The sequence below is a fragment of the Lucilia sericata genome, unplaced genomic scaffold, assembly GCF_015586225.1.
Source record: "Lucilia sericata isolate MDLA Ls3-8-SP2 unplaced genomic scaffold, ASM1558622v1 Contig000585F_arrow, whole genome shotgun sequence".
Classification (NCBI taxonomy): domain Eukaryota; kingdom Metazoa; phylum Arthropoda; class Insecta; order Diptera; family Calliphoridae; genus Lucilia; species Lucilia sericata.
In genome coordinates, this window is record NW_023994592.1 from 184,613 (window position 1) to 201,281 (window position 16,669).

The 16,669-nt window shown below is 29.4% G+C and overlaps 1 protein-coding gene across 1 annotated transcript in view; it reads left to right on the forward strand.

Moving 5' to 3' along the window:
- Positions 1–16,669, forward strand: part of LOC119606439 (probable serine/threonine-protein kinase DDB_G0282963) — a gene marked incomplete at its 3' end in the record, with an annotated part of 135,043 nt that overhangs the window by 60,810 nt on the left and 57,564 nt on the right. The window lies entirely within an intron of this gene.

A 16,669-nucleotide genomic window follows, 5' to 3' on the forward strand; every position in this document is an offset into this window, starting at 1 on the left:
TTACGTATTATGAATTAGTTTGTAGATCAGACTATAGACTACGCTGTAGGTTAGGATATTGCCTATATATAATGCAGACTGCTGACTCTTCTAGTCTATTGCCTTTACTATTTTAAACTATAATTTCGTTTTTAAAATATATAAATTAGCTTATATTTTAACAACATTGACTACTTGTAATTTCCCAGTCATTTAACAGACCTTCATGTTTTTATCCTGTCACTCATTTATTGTTACTGATGCTGCGCTGCTTTTGACCGCAAAATGTTGATGATGATGAACCAATTAGTAGCAATTTTTCTTCTTTAGACAGTGATAGAAAATAGATTTTACACATTTTTTTCGTATATTGTGTTGAAGCTCTTTTTGTTTAATATAAATTAGTTATGCTGACAAGCCATGTTCTCCCGTTATTTTTTTTTTTCTATAACCACTTGCAGTTTGTGTTTACCATTGTGTTTTCAAACTAAGCAACGTCGTCGTTTTCCACACTACAACTACTATGATGCAGTAGCTCAATGTGCCACTCAATCATTATTAAAGTATAATTTTCCAATGGAAGAGTGATTGTTCGAAACTAAAATTGGCATTTGCTTGCCAGAATAAACTTCCGTAACAGATGAAAATGAATAATATTTTTTTTTTCTTTGGCAAGGGGTTTTTTCTAGAATGCTGTGGCAGGGAAATTTAAAAAGTGGGTGCCCCTAGTTTTATGCTATAGATAATTTATAAAGTGATATATAGATTTGTTGGAGAGAAAACAAATCATCAGTTTTAACATATTGAAACGTTAATTAACAACTCAACTTTTAAGAAATATTAAATCAAAATGATTCATTTGCAGACATTAAATAATTGGTATAAACCTTCTAACTATAAGAAGAAGACAGGAGTGGCTAATGGAAGCTTAAGGGACTTAACTTTAACAATTCTTTAGAATATTTTCTTAATGATAATTTCTGATTATCAAATATCTTATGTAGTTCGTATTAAACTCATATCTTTTTTCTTAGATGTTTTTACTTTAAACAATAACAACAAGACGCATGTGTTTTTTTTTTCAAGAAAAACTTTAAAAAATGCCATACAATATTTCTAATTAGTTTTTATAACAATAAACCATCTTCAATGTAATAACGAAGAAGTACTCGTATGAAAACTGCTGACGTCTCAGCATGATGATGATGATGATGGAAATGTGTGATTAAGTGAAAAGTAAAAAATTTACATAAAAAAACTGTAAAAGAAAAGATATTTTAAGATAATTGCTGCTTTATGTTGAGAATCAATAATGATAAATTTAAAACCAAAAATCTGTTATTTAATTTAAAACTCCCACCCGAAACGTGCTTTGAATTTCGGGCTTATTTTTGGTGTCATTTTACACTAGACGTGATACAATTTCTCTCGATGTTGGTGATAGACAGGTGGGCGTTTCTTATTTTTTTTAAGCCAAATTCAATTTTTATTAATTTTATGTATATATTTTTTAAAAACTTCATAAAATGTGCTTTATCTTTATTTCCATTTTAATTTTACCGCAAAAGTATTAAAAATCCCAAAAGCGTGCTACATATTTTGTGTTTATACATTTGTATGTATGTGTGTGTGGTTATTATATTAAAATATTTAAATATGTTGTTTTTATTGCCATAAATATGTTAAAATGCCATCATTTTATTACCAGAAAACGTGGTTTTATAACAGGAAGTAAAGTGGTATTTTGTCTAGAAATATATATTTTAAAAAAACATGTTCAATTTTGTTGAAATTTAATTATATTTTACATCAATACAGGCAAACAACTATAAAAAAATTATCAAGTTTTGTTGATTTTGAAAACATTTTTCGCGAATGTGTCTCCAAAAATTAGGCAACAGTTTTTAGAATTTATTTACAATATACAATATACTTCTAACCCAAAAGTATGCTATATTATTTGTCTGATAATATATTCACTACACAAGCAACATAGACTAGAGTGTAGACGAGACTATATACTATGGAATATACCACAAACTAAACTAAATAGTCCAGACTATAGACTAGACTAGACTAGACTATAGACTACTAGTAGACTAGACTATAGACTAGACTATAGACTAGACTATAGACTAGACTATAGACTAGACTATAGACTAGACTATAGACTAGACTATAGACTAGACTATAGACTAGACTATAGACTAGACTATAGACTAGACTATAGACTAGACTATAGACTAGACTATAGACTAGACTATAGACTAGACTATAGACTAGACTATAGACTAGACTATAGACTAGACTATAGACTAGACTATAGACTAGACTATAGACTAGACTATAGACTAGACTATAGACTAGACTATAGACTAGACTATAGACTTAGACTATAGACTAGACTATAGACTAGACTATAGACTAGACTATAGACTAGACTATAGACTAGACTATAGAACTAGACTATAGACTAGACTATAGACTAGACTATAGACTAGACTATAGACTAGACTATAGACTAGACTAGACCATAGACTAGACCATAGACTAGACTATAGACTAGACTATAGACTAGACTATAGACTAGACTATAGACTAGATTATAGACTAGACTACAGACTAGATTATAGACTAGACTACAGACTAGACTAGACTAGACTATAGACTAGACATAGACTAGACTATAGACTAGACTAGACTAGATTATAGACTAGACTATAGACTAGACTATAGACTAGACTATAGACTAGACTATAGACTAGACTATAGACTAGACTATAGACTAGACTATAGACTAGACTATAGACTAGACTATAGACTAGACATAGACTAGACTATAGACTAGACTATAGACTAGACTATAGACTAGACTATAGATTAGACTATAGACTAGACTATAGACTAGACTATAGACTAGACTATAGACTAGACTATAGACTAGACTATAGACCTTAGACTAGACATAGACTAGACTATAGACGAGGACTATAGACTAGACTATAGATAGACTATAGATTAGACTACTAGACTATAGACTAGACTATAGACTAGACTATAGACTAGACTATAGACTAGACTATAGACTAGACTATAGACTAGACTATAGACTAGACTATAGACTAGACTATAGACTAGACTATAGACTAGACTATAGACTAGACTATAGACTAGACTATAGACTAGACTATAGACTAGACTATAGACTAGACTATAGACTAGACTATAGACTAGACTATAGACTAGACTATAGACTAGACTATAGACTAGACTATAGACTACTATAGACTAGACTATAGACTAGACTATAGACTAGACTATAGACTAGACTATAGACTAGACTATAGACTAGACTATAGACTAGACTATAGACTAGACTATAGACTAGACTATAGACTAGACTATAGACTAGACTATAGACTAGACTACAGACTATACTAGGCTATAAATTAGACTTTAGACTACGATTATAGACTACAACTATAGACTAGTCTAACGCGAGACTATAGACTATTCTGCAGTGTAAAACAATTAATAAAATTAAATTTTGCTTAATATTGAATAACTTTTACAAAACTACAGCTACCTAAAGCTATGCAATAGATTTTATTATATATTTGATCTATAAACCATTTTCTACTTTTTTATGAATTCTATTCATTTTAATCGCTTTAGCAATAACTCTTTAATATAAATTCAGTTGAATATTGCAAATGCTCTTAAAAAATCTCATATGAATGCTTGATGGTTTGATTTAGTTTTTCCAATTATTTTAAAAAATAACGAGTTATTTTTTTATATAGCAAATAATAGCAAACGTAAGCTGGATTTATTATACTTTACCAACAAAAGTATGCATTATATATAGAGAGGCAGCCTTAAAGTATGCAATATATTTTACACGTGATTCTAAATTAATTCTAAAAATGTATTTAAAATTTTGTTCATTTAAAACCTTGACTAAAAACAAATCCCAATTTGAAATTAAACTCTAAACACTCCTAAAAATATGCTTTATTATTCCTAACTAACCCTTAAATTCTTCACTAATCAACTCTCTTCATTTTATCACTATATCAACAAACATAAATTCATTCTATCATACCATCTCTCTCGACTAATCCATCATTGCTGATTTATAACAGATTTTCTCTCTAAATACGAAAAAAATTTAACCCAAATGTCACTGGCGTATTAAATGTCTGCTTAAATACATACAATACAAATTGACATTTGGTTAGACATTTTAAGCACAAATAAATACACATACACACACTCAATTTGATAAAACCTCAACAAAAATTTAGTTTGTATACAGTGCGTTTCAATTATTATTTTGAATTTTTTGCTTCATTTCTGTTGAATGGCAATACAATTTGATTATTTTCTTTTGAAAATAAAATTTTCAACATAAATTAAAATAGCAAATTGTACCTCCTAAAAGTAGTCTATAAATTTTATATTTAAAACTTTTACTCGCATATTGTTGTGGGAGGGAGGGATGTTATTTCTAAAGTTAGAAAATTATTTATATATTTTTTTTGTTGGCTGCAGTTTTGTGGAGAAAATGTTTGGTAACTGATAAGTGCTTTAAGGAGATTTTTTTGGAGAAAGAGAGAAGGGAACCTTACAAACATAAATTTAATTTTTTTGGACTGTAGTGTTGTCTATATCGTAGTCTATAGTCTAGTCTATAGTCTAGTCTATAGTCTAGTCTATAGTCTAGTCTATAGTCTAGTCTATAGTCTAGTCTATAGTCTAGTCTATAGTCTAGTCTATAGTCTAGTCTATAGTCTAGTCTATAGTCTAGTCTATAGTCTAGTCTATAGTCTAGTCTATAGTCTAGTCTATAGTCTAGTCTATAGTCTAGTCTATAGTCTAGTCTATAGTCTAGTCTATAGTCTAGTCTATAGTCTAGTCTATAGTCTAGTCTATAGTCTAGTCTATAGTCTAGTCTATAGTCTAGTCTATAGTCTAGTCTATAGTCTAGTCTATAGTCTAGTCTATAGTCTAGTCTATAGTCTAGTCTATAGTCTAGTCTATAGTCTGTCTATAGTCTAGTCTATAGTCTAGTCTATAGTCTAGTCTATAGTCTAGTCTATAGTCTAGTCTATAGTCTAGTCTATAGTCTAGTCTATAGTCTAGTCTATAGTCTAGTCTATAGTCTAGTCTATAGTCTAGTCTATAGTCTAGTCTATAGTCTAGTCTATAGTCTAGTCTATAGTCTAGTCTATAGTCTAGTCTATAGTCTGGTCTATAGTCTATAGTCTGGTCTATAGTCTATAGTCTATAGTCTGGTCTATAGTCTATAGTTAGTCTATAGTCTGGTCTATAGTCTAGTCTATAGTCTAGTCTATAGTCTAGTCTATAGTCTAGTCTATAGTCTAGCCTATAGTCTAGTCTATAGTCTAGTCTATAGTCTAGTCTATAGTCTAGTCTATAGTCTAGTCTATAGTCTAGTCTATAGTCTAGTCTATAGTCTAGTCTATAGTCTAGCCTATAGTCTAGTCTATAGTCTAGTCTATAGTCTAGTCTATAGTCTAGTCTAGTCTAGTCTATAGTCTAGTCTATAGTCTAGTCTATAGTCTGGTCTATAGTCTATAGTCTGGTCTATAGTCTATAGTCTGGTCTATAGTCTATAGTTTAGTCTATAGTCTGGTCTATAGTCTAGTCTATAGTCTAGTCTATAGTCTAGTCTATAGTCTAGTCTATAGTCTAGTCTATAGTCTAGCCTATAGTCTAGTCTATAGTCTAGTCTATAGTCTAGTCTATAGTCTAGTCTATAGTCTAGTCTATAGTCTAGTCTATAGTCTAGTCTATGGTCTAGTATATAGTCTAGTCTACAGTCCCTTACATAGTCTAGCCCAAAGTCTACTCTTTATACAAAGAGGAAGAAATTCCTCTGTTATAAACTTTAATTCAATTCTTGTCTCTTTTTCTACAGCTTTTAATCTTTGATTTGTTTCCAACTTTTCACAACAATTTGTTGTGTTTTGGTAGTTCTTTCAGAAACATCCTTGGCCTTGTCGACAAGTACATTTAAACATATTTAAAATAGTCTCTTACAAAATTTCTTACATCATTCCATGGCATTCTTTGTTCGTTTCTCTATTCGTATTTAATCGATTTAATAGCTTGAAATAATTACAGAGACATGCTTAAGATGTTCATTCTTTCCATCACTTGTACGTTTTGTTTTTTTCTAATTTAGCTTTAAGGCGGATATTTTCCTAACACTATAGAATTTCTGTTGTTTAGGATTGTCTTTCGTGTACAATGAATTTTTTGTTATCTTGAGAATTCTTGGGTGTTTTTTGGGGTAAAGCGACTAAACAATGGGGTTGTCTGTCGGTCGTTACGATTAAAATGTGAAAAATACTTTGTACACACGAAATCAAACAGACAGACAGACGGATGGATATAGACAATCAAACAAGATTGACAGTTTGCCAGAAAATCATCTATCTGGTGTAGATTGTCACAGCTTGTCTTTGGTAGGTCAGTTTCAATGTTTTTGGTGGCATTTTGTTGTAGTACCAGTTTTGGTTTTAATTATTTATAACATTATTCCAAGTTAAAAAGTTAAAAAATTTCTAATTGAAAAACATGGAAATGTTAAAGTATGATAAAGATTTCTGGGTCTCTTTCCCTTCCCCTTTTGTTAGACTCTAAGGAAAATAATCAAATTATTATTCCTTAGAGCCATTTAGACTTTATTAAACTGTGTCAATTTCATGGCTGAATATTAATTTTATTTTAAACGTTTTAAAGGATTTCTTTAATAAACTTATAATGTTTTATATTCTTGTTTATAACAGAGGATTTTTAGTCATTTGTTATTTGTTATTTTTGATACCGACGTTGTCTGGGTGGATTTTCATTATTATTCATTTTTTGCCATGAGTAGTTCAGAGTATTAAATATCAAATTAATGAGATTTTTTATAACGTTTATTTTATGCACACACACACATACACACAAATATTTATTATGACAGTTATTAAAACTAAACATATTTCTAGGATTTAAAGCCTGAAAGTATGCTTTAGTTTTTAATATATAAACATAAAGGCAGCCGCTATAAATATTGATGTTAATATAGTAGAAAATTATTATTTAATTAATAATTCAAGTCAGCTAATACTTTAGTATCAATATTTACTTTTAAACTAAATTAAAATAAGTATTGTTAACCCCTAAAGCAGGCTATGAAAAAAATTTGATGGCAAAATTCTTATATTAATAAATATCATTTCTCTAATATTGAAAAGTCATTAAATAATAAACAAATTTTTAAATATTTGTTTCTATTCAAAGAATTTGAACCTTTTCTATCACAAAACATCTGGATTCCTTTTTTTAAAGTCATGCAAATTACCAATAAAAATTATCATTATCTTTTTTTCTAATATTTTCTTTTCATCCATTTCTCTTCTACGTCCCTCTTCCACAAAACCCTCTTAAAGTAATTACTCATTCAAAGAATAACAACTCTAGACTTAAAGTCTACTTTACTTTTCTTATTTTTCTTTCTTTCTTCCACTCTATTTTCTCTTCATGATTATACATGTTTGAGACAAAGTTAGGCCATAAATTATAATTCGATATTGAAGATTGCAAATAAGGTAGAATGAAAAAAATAAAAATAAAATAAAATATATTTGTTGTGAAATAATTGATTGTAAAGAATAGATAAATCTTAAACAATCACAAAGAATATATAAGTGGAATCGATTTTCTTTGCTATTTTTTTCTTGTTGTTATGCCTAAGTGTATGCAATATTATAAAAATATTTTTAGTATATAATTTCTTTTTTGTTTTTCTTTTATGTAAAAGATTTTTTAGCAATTATTATGGGGAAGGCAAGAAAGAGGCAAATGTAAAGGGTGTTGTAGCAAGAGCGGTGAAAAAGTAGAAACTAGACCATAGATTAGACAAGATGATAGGCTTGACTATAGACTAGACTACACCCTAGACTATATACTAGACTATAGACTAGACTATAGACTAGACTATAGACTAGACTATAGACTAGACTGTAGACTAGACTGTAGACCAGACTATAGACTAGACTATAGACTAGACTGTAGACTAGATTATAGACTAGACTATAGACTAGACTATAGACTAGACTATAGACTAGACCATAGACTAGACTATAGACAAGACTATAGACCAGACTACGGACTAGACTATAGATAATTACACAATATGTTGCAATTCTATAAAATTTTAAATAATTAATTAATTTTGAATTATAACAAATCCATTACTACAATATTTTCGTGAATATCAAAATAGGACTTAAAAATAAAAAAAAAAAATTGTATAATGAAGAAGCCAGCATGAGTACGCCTGTGAGTATGAGTGATAATTTTAATTATTTATCAATCATACGCCCACAACCATAAAATAAAAAATATGTCTAAAATTGTTAGAAATTTCGACTATAGACTAAATTAAACTAGACTATAGACTAGACTACAGACTAGAATATAGACTAGAATATAGACTAGAATATAGACTAGAATATAGACTAGAATATAGACTAGAATAGACTAGACTATAACTAGACTATAGACTAGACTATAGACTAGACTATAGACTAGACTATAGACTAGACTATAGACTAGACTATAGACTAGACTATAGACTAGACTATAGACTAGACTATAGACTAGACTATAGACTAGACTATAGACTATACTATAGACTAGACTATAGACTAGACTATAGACTAGACTATAGACTAGACTATAGACTAGACATAGACTAGACTATAGACTAGACTATAGACTAGACTATAGACTAGACTATAGACTATACTATAGACTAGACTATAGACTAGACTATAGACTAGACTATAGACTAGACTATAGACTAGACTATAGACTAGACTATAGACTAGACTATAGACTAGACTATAGACTAGACTATAGACTAGACTATAGACTAGACTATAGACTAGACTATAGACTAGACTATAGACTAGACTATAGACTAGACTATAGACTAGACTATAGACTAGACTATAGACTAGACTATAGACTAGACTATAGACTAGACTATAGACTAAATACTAGACTATAGACTAGACTATAGACTAGACTATAGACTAGACTATAGACTAGACTATAGACTAGACTATAGACTAGACTAGACTAGACTATAGACTAGACTATAGACTAGACAGACTATAGACTAGACTATAGACTAGACTATAGACTAGACTATAGACTAGACTATAGACTAGACTATAGACTAGACTATAGACTAGACTATAGACTAGACTATAGACTAGACTATAGACTAGACTTAAGACTAGACTATAGACTAGACTATAGACTAGACTATAGACTAGACTAGACTAGACTAGACTAGACTAGACTATAGACTAGACTATAGACTAGACTATAGACCTAGACTATAGACTAGACTATAGACTAGACTATAGACTAGACTATAGACTAGGACTATAGACTAGACTATAGACTAGACTATAGACTAGACTATAGACTAGACTATAGACTAGACTATAGACTAGACTATAGACTAGACTATAGACTAGACTATAGACTAGACTATAGACTAGACTATAGACTAGACTATAGACTAGACTATAGACTAGACTATAGACTAGACCATAGACTAGACTATAGACTAGACTATAGACTAGACTATAGACTAGACTATAGACTATAGACTAGACTATAGACTAGACTGGACATAGATTTGTCTATTAACTAGACTATAGACTAGACTAGACATAGACTTGTCTATTAACTAGACTATAGACTAGACTATAGACTAGACTAGACATAGACTAGTCTATTAACTAGACTATAGACTATACTCTATATACAAGACTAGACTAGACTATAGACTAGACTATAGACTACACTATAGACTACACTATAGACTAGACTATAGACTAGACTATAGACTAGACTATAGACTAGACTATAGACTAGACCATAGACTAGACTATAGACTAGACCATAGACTAGACTATAGACTAGACTATAGACTAGACTATAGACTAGACTATAGACTAGACTATAGACTAGACTATAGACTAGGACTATAGACTAGACTATAGACTAGACTATAGACTAGGACTATAGACTAGAACTATAGACTAGACTATAGACTAGACTATAGACTAGACTATAGACTAGACTATAGACTAGACTATAGACTAGACTATAGACTAGACTATAGACTAGACTATAGACTAGACTATAGACTAGACTATAGACTAGGACTATAGACTAGACTATAGACTAGACTATAGACTAGACTATAGACTAGACTATAGACTAGACTATAGACTAGACTATAGACTATAGAGACTATAGACTAGACTATAGACTAGACTATAGACTAGACTATAAACTAGACTATAGACTAGACTATAGACTAGACTATAGACTAGACTATAGACTAGACTATAGACTAGACTATAGACTAGACTATAGACTAGACTATAGGACTAGACTATAGACTAGACTATAGACTAGACTATAGATTAGACTAGACTATAGACTAGACTAGACTATAGACTAGACTAGACTATAGACTAGACTATAGACTAGACTATAGACTAGACTATAGACTAGACTAGACTAGACTATAGGCTAGACTATAGACTAGACTATAGGCTAGACTATAGACTAGACTATAGACTAGACTAAAGACTAGACTATAGACTAGACTATAGACTAGACTATAGACTAGACTATAGACTAGACTATAGACTAGACTATAGACTAGACTATAGACTAGACTATAGACTAGACTATAGACTAGACTATAGACTAGACTATAGACTAGACTATAGACTAGACTATAGACTAGACTATAGACTAGACTATAGACTAGACTATAGACTATACTATAGACTAGACTATAGACTAGACTATAGACTAGACTATAGACTAGACTATAGACTAGACTAGACTATAGACTAGATTATAGACTAGACTATGGGCTAGACTATAGACTACACTATAGACTAGACTATAGACTAGACTAAAGACTAGACTATAGACTAGACTTTAGACTAGATAGCCTAGACATAGACTAGGACTATAGACTAGACTATAGACTAGGACTATAGACTAGACTATAGACTAGGACTACTATAGGACTAGACTATAGACTAGACTATAGACTAGGACTATAGACTAGACTATAGACTAGACTATAGGACTAGACTATAACTAGACTATAGACTAGACTATAGACTAGGACTATAGACTAGACTATAGACTAGGACTATAGACTAGACTATAGGACATAGACTATAGACTAGACTCATAGGACTAGACTATAGCACTAGGACTATAGACTAGACTAGTAGACTAGACTATAGACTAGACTATAGACTAGACTATAGACTAGACCTATAGACTTAGACTATAGACTAGACTATAGACTAGAACTATAGACTAGGACTATAGACCTAGCATAGACTAGGACTATAGACTAGATATAGACAGGCTATGACTAGACTATAGACTAGACTATAGGACTGGGACTATAGACTAGACTATAGACTAGACTATTAGACTAGACTATAGACTAGACTATAGACTAGACTATAGACTAGACTATAGACTAGACTATAGACTAGACTATAGAGTAGACTATAGACTAGACTATAGACTATACTATAGACTAGACTATAGACTAGACTATAGACTAGACTATAGACAAGACTCTAGACTAGATATAGACTAGTCTATTAACTAAACTAGACTATAGACTAGTCTATATACTAGACTATAGACTAGTCTATATAATAGACTAGACTATAGACTAGTCTATATACTAGACTATAGACTAGTCTATATAATAGACTAGACTATAGACTAGTCTATATACTAGACTATAGACTAATCTATGTACTAGACTATAGACTAGTCTATATACTAGACGATAACTTATTCTATAGACATGACTATAGGCTAGAATAGTCTATTTTTGGTATATGTTATGCACCTCTTTAAAAATCACCCTTTCTTTTCATAAAACCCATAAAAGGTATTATTAATGATTATTTATATTGACTTTTCATTTATCATTGTAATTTGCTGACGAGTTTTTTTCCCCCCAAAGAAACGCGACACGCTACAATTAAAAGGAAAATATGTACAATTTAACAAAAGATTTGACTTTGACTAAAAAGTTTCTAGTTTCATCGTTTTTTTTTTTTTTTTTTGTTAAAAAGAAGTTGTCATGTTACTTTTTTAAATTTTCATTATGATGCTTTTTATGTTTGCCTATAAAAAAAGTTAAATATAGTATACATTAGGGTGGTCTATAACACTAATACTCATACCCTTTCTCCCTTCCTTTTATGTTCTCATAAACTTATAAAGTAGAGAAGTTTCTCTCAATTTTTTATGATTATTTTATGTTCTTTGTTCTTCAGCACCAAAATAAGGAAAAAAATGTGTAGGATAAATAATATTTATCATAAAGAATTAAATGAAATTTCATAAATTGAATTTTTTACACAAATACATACACACTCACAAGCAGAGACAAGAGTACACAAACCATACTGAATTAAACATATACCAGGTGAAGTTTAATAATAACCCAGTAAACATTTTTAAAGAAATTTTGGTAGAATGGCTTTATAAATGTAGTTTCAACAAAAGTTTGATATAAAAAATGGAGAAATAAAGAAAATATTTTAAAAATGTTTGCTGGGTTATAAGTAAGTGTGTACTGGAGACAGAAAATACTTCAAAATTCACATGTAGAACGAAAAAAGGAAAAACATACACAAATTAAATGAAGTCTGTAAGTTTTTCCACACTTAATATTAACTTAGACATGTAGAAATACTACGTGCTTGCCTGGTAGTAGGAGTACGTTTACATGTGTATTTTCTAAACATACAAATTTATAAACCTGTAACTACGTACCTGTATAAATATAAGTCTATAAAAGTATAGTTGTCATATAAAGCTTAAGTTTTTCTTTAAATAATGTTTTTTCTTCCCAACTTCTTGTATACTTTTATATATGTACGACAGTTTAAACATGACTGTCATAGACAATCATGTGAAATGTGTTTGAAACGTTTAAGTTTTATTTTAATGAAATTTAATAATATTTTGTTTTTGCTTTTAAGAAATAATTGAATTATTTTAATAAATTTATGTTTAGCCCTTAAGGGATTGTTAAAAACTATTTGGGAATTCAATAAATTTTATTTTCTGTGTTTCCACATCTTGGGAATTTAGAAATCATAAAATTTTCTATTAAAACAAAGTATTTTTGCTTAAATTTACTTAAATTAAGAAAAAATTTCGTTTTTTAACTATCCGGCAAACTTCACGGTTTGTGGGATTTTTGTGAAATTTATTGGGAATTTAGAGAATTCTATTAAAACTTAAAAAATTTGTTATTTATAAGTAAAATTGAGATTTGCTTTAAAATTTCATAAAAATTCCTCAAGTTTTTTTCTGGGATTTTAGCTTTACATTTTGGGAATTTTAAAAAGACATTGCAAATTTCATAAAAATAACATGGTCTTCTAAAGAACAACAAGAATGTTGAAAATTTATAATTTTTAACATTCTGTTAAGTTCCCGGTTGCTGGAATTTGTGTTTAATACTTTGGAATTCTAGGAATTATGTTAAAATTTAAGAAAACAAATTATTTAGAGCCATCAATATAATATTTATATAATTTTCGTCATAACTATAGAAAAGGTTTTCTGGATTTTAATGAAACTTTTTGGGAATTCAGGGATTTTATTAATTTTATAGAAATGAAGAATTTGTATACAAAATAATATTAATAATAAGGAACATTTTAAGTTTTAGGGAAATTTTTTAGAAAAGGTTAGTTAGTTAGTTAGTTAGTTAGTTGGTTAGTTAGTTAGTAGTTAGTAGTTAGTTAGTTAGTAGTAAGTTAGTTAGTTAGTTAGTTAGTTAGTTAGTTAGTAGTAGTTAGTTAGTTAGTTAGTTAGTTAGTTAGTAGTAGTTAGTAAGTTAGTTAGTTAGTTAGTTAGTTAGTTAGTTAGTTAGTTAGTTAGTTAGTAGTTAGTTAGTAGTTAGTTAGTTAGTTAGTAGTTAGTTAGTTAGTTAGTTAGTAGGTTAGTTAGTTAGTTAGTTAGTTAGTAGTTAGTTAGTTAGTTAGTTAGTTAGTAGTAGTTAGTTAGTTAGGTTAGTTAGTAGTTAGTAGTAGTTAGTTAGTTAGTTAGTTAGTTAGTTAGTTAGTTAGTTAGTAGTTAGTTAGTTAGTAGTAGTAGTTAGTTAGTTAGTAGTTAGTTAGTTAGTTAGTTAGTAGTTAGTTAGTTATTAGTTAGTAGTTAGTAGTAGTTAGTGTTAGTTAGTTAGTTAGTTAGTTAGTAGTTAGTTAGTTAGTTAGTTAGTTAGTAGTTAGTTAGTTAGTAGTTAGTTAGTTAGTTCGTTAGTTAGTTAGTTAGTTAGTAGTTAGTTAGTAGTTAGTAGTTAGTTAGTTAGTTAGTTAGTTAGTTTAGTTAGTAGTTAGTTAGTTAGTTAGTTAGTTAGTTAGTTAGTTAGTTAGTTAGTTAGTTAGTTAGTTAGTTAGTTAGTTCGTTAGTTCGTTAGTTAGTTAGTAGTTAGTTAGTTAGTTAGTTAGTTAGTAGTAGTTAGTTAGTTAGTTAGTTAGTTCGTTAGTTAGGTAGTTAGTTAGTTCGTTCGTTAGTAGTTAGTTAGTTAGTTAGTTAGTAGTTAGTTAGTTAGTTAGTTAGTTAGTTGGTTGGTTAGTTCGTTAGTTAGTTAGTTAGTTAGTTAGTTAGTTAGTTAGTTAGTTAGTTAGTTAGTTAGTTAGTTAGTTAGTTAGTTAGTAAGTTGGAATATAGGGAACTTTTTAATTCTGGGATTTTTGCTAAACATTTTGGGAATTTGGGGATTATATATAGCTTTTTTCAATAATATCGAGTATTTCTCTTCCTATTTTGTACACTTTCATAAATTCCCAAATTTTTCCAATTTTCTCTTAAATTTTTTTTATTTAGCCTACAATATGCCACAGTTTGCATTTCTTTAAGTTCAATTGATTTGATATTTAACAAAAATACAATTATAATTTGATGTCACTTACATATTTTTATCGCTGTCATCATCATCGTCTGCTTTAGCAGCATCAAACACCAACCTTCTAACATTGTCATCAACATCATCAGCATCATTATTATAGTGCTTGTTGACAATCATTATCACCTTCATTATTATGTATTATTGTCATTTTTATATTTATTTATATACATAATTTTTTTTTGTCACAATTTATGATAAATCTAATATGTATAATTTATGGTTTTTTTCTGATGACATTTTCATTTTATTCCTAGATTTATTATATATTTCTTTTTTGTTTCGTTTATGAAAATGTATGTTGAAATATGTGCGGAAATACAAATACATTTATATGCATACATCTACACTTATTTTTTGCCAGATTTATTTGTATTATTTTGATACATGTTTTAAGCATTTATCAAATCACTATGAAAGTCATCACTTCACACACACACACATGCATGTAAGAAATTTGTCAATTATTTGTACTCAAATTAGGGGTGTCTGTGGGTGATGATTTTAGCAATATTTCTGTTCTATTGATTTTTGTAAGAAATATTTTGCCATAAATCGTTTTTTAATAAAAGGTTTTCAGTTTTGAGTATTCTTTGAAGGCCACGAAATTTTTGATGCAAAAATGTTATAAAATAAATTTGAGCAGGTGGAATTTCAAGAAACCATTACAACTAATTTAACAAAATTCATAATCCCAACACTTCCCTTTACGGCATTTTTTCTTAAACCTTTAAGGCATTCAAAGGATTTTATATAAAAAGACCACGATATTTCTCAATGTCCTTCCTTATCATTTTCTATCTGTTTTAGCTCACAAATTTCCTTAACTAAATTATAATTTCATAATTTTATGTAGCCTACTTTAGGGATCTTCTATGATAACAAGCTGTTTGTGGACAGCAGTTTATTATGAATTTATTTTTAATTTACAAATTAACCCAGTTAAATTTAATTATCTTCTTGTTTTTATTAAAACACTATGTTAAGTAAATTTTTGGTAATGAAAACCTAAGGCTATGTTTATTCTCATATTTGAGAGTTTTTTTAAACTAGGTCAAATTTTTTATTAGGTTTCGCTTTAGGCGTAAAGGTATTTACATATTTTTAAATTTAAACTAATATAAACTTAAAACAAATATGATGAGAGAGTTCTAGTTCTGTTCTATTTCTGTTCTAGTTCCGTTCTAGTTCTGTTCTAGTTCTGTTCTAGTTCTGTTCTAGTTCTGTTCTAGTTCTGTTCTAGTTCTGTTCTAGTTCTGTTCTAGTTCTGTTCCAGTTCTGTTCTAGTTCTATTCTAATTTTATTCTAGTTCTGATCTAGTTTTAGTTCTGATCTAGTTTTAGTTCTGTTCTAGTTCTGTTCTAGTTCTGTTCTAGTTCTGTTCTAGTTCTGTTCTAGTTCTGTTCTAGTTCAGTTCTAGTCCAGTTCCAGTTCAGTTCTGTTCTAGTTCTGTTCTAGTTCTGTTCTAGTTCTGTTCTAGTTCTGTTCTAGTTCTGTTCTAGTTCTGTTCTAGTTCTGTTCTAGTTCTGTTCTAGTTCTGTTCTAGTTCTGTTCTAGTTCTGTTCTAGTTCTGTTCTAGTTCTGTTCTAGTTCTGTTCTAGTTCT